Below are 4,585 nucleotides of genomic sequence, written 5' to 3'. Positions count from 1 at the left end.
CAGAATATGCCTCTTTTATTTCCAAGAACGAGTATTTTCCCAAATCCCACACTTAGGGGCTGATTTACTAAGACACGAATTCCGACCGAATTGGAAAAATTCCGATTGGAAAACGAACATTTTGCGACTTTTTCGTATTTTTTGCGATTTTTTCGGCGCCTTTTTTTCCGCTTGCCGAAAATATCAGCCCTACGCCACGTGTGGCATCAGCCTTAAAGGACGCCTATTATATATAAATTTGCTAAAAGAGCCCATACTCTGGTTGGGGGAAACAATGAATTGAATGCCCTCTGCAAGTGGTTAGCCACTTGCACCACGAGGAACTTCTGGTATGGGCAGCCACGTTTAATGTACATGGGCGAGTCTCTGGGCACTCAATGACACTTTTGTGAATCCCCTACACATAGGGGCACATTTACTAATCCACGAATCCGAATGGGAAAAATTCGTATTGGAAACGAACATTTTGCGACTTTTTCGTAGCTGTTACGACTTGCTCGAAATTGTCGCGACTTTTTCATATGCCATTACGATTTGCTCGTATATTGTCGCGACTTTTTCGTATTGAGCGCTCGTAAACGGCGGGCAAACCTTTTAGACTTTGCATGATTTTGGAAGCCTCCCATAGGACTCAATGGCACTCTGCAGCTCCAACCTGGCCCAAGGAAAGTCACGATACTGAAGCTTGAATTAATCTGAAACTTTCGTACTCGGCACTACGGCTACGAAAAAGTCGCGACAATTCGCGCAAGTCGTAACGCTACGAAAAAGTCGCGACAATTTACGAAAAAGTCGTAACAGCTACGAAAAAGTCGCGTCAATTTACGAAAAAATCGCAAAATATCGCTCATTACGAAAAAAATGCATTCAGACGCTTTTTGGACGTTCATGGATTAGTAAATGTGCCCCATAGGGTTTAGGTTAGAGAACAACTGGAGGACCAGTGGTAAATAGAATTAAGCAATGTACTGCAGCAACCAGGGGCGTTTGGGCCCCTCTTGCCGCCTGAGGCGGCTCCTGGATGCCGCCCCCCCCGCTCCCCAGCGCTTACCTCTCCAGCGCAGGAGCGGGTCCGGGGGCGGTCTGATCGCAATTGCGCTCTCTGCACTAGAAGAGCCGAATTTCCGGTTTTTAAACGGGAAATTCGGCTCTTAAAGTTACCAGGAGCGGCTTTTTGCCGCCCCTTGTAACTGGGGCGCTTCTGCCGCCTGAGGCGAGTTTCTCAACTCGCCTCATGGCAGAAGCGCCCCTGGCAGCAACTGCAAGTAGCTGCTATTAAACAAGTCCCCTATCCGATTCAAGTGATTGGGAAGATGGGGTGACCTTCAAACTGCCTTAATCATAATTATCCAAGAATTTCCATCTATCATTGGCACATATAAAATATTATATTGCCAACGCCAGACTGCCAAATAAAAGTAAGCAGTGGAAATGTTAAAAGCATTTCTAAATTAGTGATCTTAACAGCGTGCACATCTTTCCTACAATAAAGTCTAAGCCGCTTAGCAGCATATAATGAAAATAAAACATCAAGCACATAGAATTAAAGGGGACCTGTCACAGAGACATAAAAAGTTGTATATAATAAAAGTCAAATTAAATATGAAACCCAAATTGCTTTTTTATTAACACATCCATAATCATTATAAAGGCATTTCAAAATCCCAGCTGTCAATCATATATTGCCTGCCCTGCCTCCATGCCTTAGGAATAGAGTCAGGCCAGACAACTACTTTCACTTTTTTATTCATCATTCACTTTCCCCCTCCCTCCTCACCATCTAATTGTGCAGCCAGTGCATGGGCATCGGGTCTTCCATTTTGGCACATAATCAAGATTTTTAGGTGTTAAAGCTTGCCTTAATAACAGTGCCGACAAAATGGCACCTCCCTGCTTGCTGTGATGGTGTAATTCCAAGACTGAAGGATATGAAATTTTTATGATTTATATAGTGTAATTGTAAGTGAAGTTTATTTTTCTTGACAAACACAATAGAAAATAATTTGACAGATCCCTTTAAAAGGATTGTTTACCCTATCAATAAGTAGAGTTCACATCCACTTTCCTTTTCATATTTATTTGAATTGGTTAAAAAATAAAATGTAACGTAGGCCTCTCATTCTAAAGGACAAGGAAAGACAAAAATTGAAGGTGTACCTTTCACTCCCTGGTAATGTTTCACATCTGCAACAATCTGCCTGGGCAGGTAACCTTCTTAGTATGCTTGCTGGCTGACTTTGCAGCGCACATAAGCAGAATCAAGGGCAGCATCCCAAAACACTAGCAAAAGGGGATCTGCCATATGGTAGCCCACCAAAGGCTATCCTTAGTCAGTGGCCAAATCATTAGGAAAATGGTGGAATGTTTGCTACACTTAACAAGCAATAACCTTCAGATGAAGCATCATATTTTTACCCAGAAAAGCCTTACAAAGTTTGTATTGTACGTCAGCTTGGCCTGTAGAGTACCAGAGATTCCCCTAGTGGGCTCCAGCTTAGAACAGTTCTCATCAGCCCAGTTTTATTTCAACTATATAAAAACCTAAATTATTTGGCACTATCTTTATCTTTTTGCTGCAAAAGGGCCCAGGGTGTCAGATACTCTTTTGGGCTCTGAAAGACCCACTTTGACACAAGGGGGCTGATTTACTAAGACACAAATTCGAATTGGAAAAATTCCGATTGGAAAACGAACATTTTGCGTCTTTTTCGCGATTTTTTTCGGCGCCTTTACGACTTTTTACGGAAATTGTCGCAACTTTTTCGTTACCAATACGATTTTCGTGAAAAAACGCGAGTTTTTCGTAGCCATTACGATTCGCTCGTATCTTGTCGCGACTTTTTTGTATTGAGTGCTCGTAAGCGGCGGCCGAAACTTTCAGACTTAGCATGATTTTGGAAGCCTCCCATAGGACTCAATGGCACCCTGCAGCTCCAACGTGGCCCAAGAAAAGTCACCATACTGAAGCTTGAATGAATCCGAACGCTACGAAAAAAATCGCCAGATTTTGCGCAACTTTCGGAATGGCTACGAAAAAGGTGCGACTTTTCGCGCAAATTTTAACGCTACGAAAAAATCGCCAGATTTTGCGCAACATTCGGATGGCAACGAAAAAGTCGCGATAATTTTCCGAAAAAAAATCGCCAAATACCGATCATTATGAAAAAAACGCAATCGGCTGGTTCGTGAGTAAGTAAATGGGCCCCAAAATGTATTATACACTGTAATCCATTAACTTTACATCCTTTACCCTGGTAATGTTTCCAGATAAAATAAGAATCACCCAAATAAGACACAGGAAAGTGAGGGTGTTCATGCTATTTCTTGTCTGTGAATGGCAGGCAATTATTGCTCAGAGAAGGGAAGGATGCTGGGAATTGCAGAGCATCTATAAGTCGAATGGCAATGAACTATACAAAGTTTTTTTCCCTGAGTATGTTATTATATATGATATATGCAATCATTGTGTTGGGGGCATCGAAGGGGGAAAACTCTGGAACCTGCTGTTGATGAGTTACAACTCCTATCATTATGAAAGCCACATAACAGAACTCACAGAGTACAAGCTCTCCAAGCAAAGTTGCACAATGAGAAAAAGGACCGTCAGCATGCTCGGTGGTTTTTTGTGGTGGTTTAACCTACAACTTGTATGACATGTAGAGTTTGCACAGCTGCCTACCTAATAAGGTACTGGCTTTATCCATTCCTTCCATAGCATTCCTATTGGATTAACAGTGACATACATTGTATTTACACAGTCCCATCTACTCTGCATTTTCTCTGCTGTAATTTATAGTTCTCATGCAACTCAAGCCTGTACAATCCATTTCTGTATTTTACTAATCTTTGTTTTGGCTATGTAAAAATAATAGCCCTTTAACATCCTGCTGCAGTGTATCACAATCTATGAATTTTTGATCCTGAAAATCCAGACAATGAGCCTGGACAAGGAAAATGAAAATCACTGAGGGGTGCCTTTTTGTCAGGTCAGCAATTTTAATGATGGTTGCGGTGTCTTGTCTTTTAATTCCAGGAAGAGAAACAGCAGTATAAATACATCAACATAGCATTTATACTAAAATACTAAATATCTTATAGAGCAACAGTAAGTGCAGCTGAATGCAATCTAGTCCTAACTTGACTTAGTACAATGGAGCATGTCCTGGAAAGCGATTCGGTAAATCAAGCTACCAGTCATGGCAGAGATCACCCCTACAATATAGGCTGTAAACAACCTTAAGACAAGTCCTGACCTACAGGATGTACATAACTGAAGGAGTAACATAAGAAATGTCATTGTAACTTTATGAGGCCCACAAAATGTATTTCAAATTGCTGATCCAAGAAAAAACTACTGCAATGTATTGCTATCACATGGAATTGCACTAATCTTTTATATAGGTGACCTAGATACTATTGTGTCTTTTTCTAATTACGACTTCTGTGGTAAAAAAAAAAATGTTTTTTTTTGTTCACCACAAACACACTGCCACCAATCAGGCGTCTATCTTGCCATATGGAATTATCAAAGGTTATTAAATATTGCTTTCCATTGCCCCATCCAGTTAAACCTCCCCCACCCATC

This window comes from Xenopus tropicalis, chromosome 4, assembly GCF_000004195.4.
Source record: "Xenopus tropicalis strain Nigerian chromosome 4, UCB_Xtro_10.0, whole genome shotgun sequence".
Classification (NCBI taxonomy): domain Eukaryota; kingdom Metazoa; phylum Chordata; class Amphibia; order Anura; family Pipidae; genus Xenopus; species Xenopus tropicalis.
The sequence above is the reverse complement of the archived record's forward strand: the minus strand, read 5'-3'. Positions refer to the sequence as shown.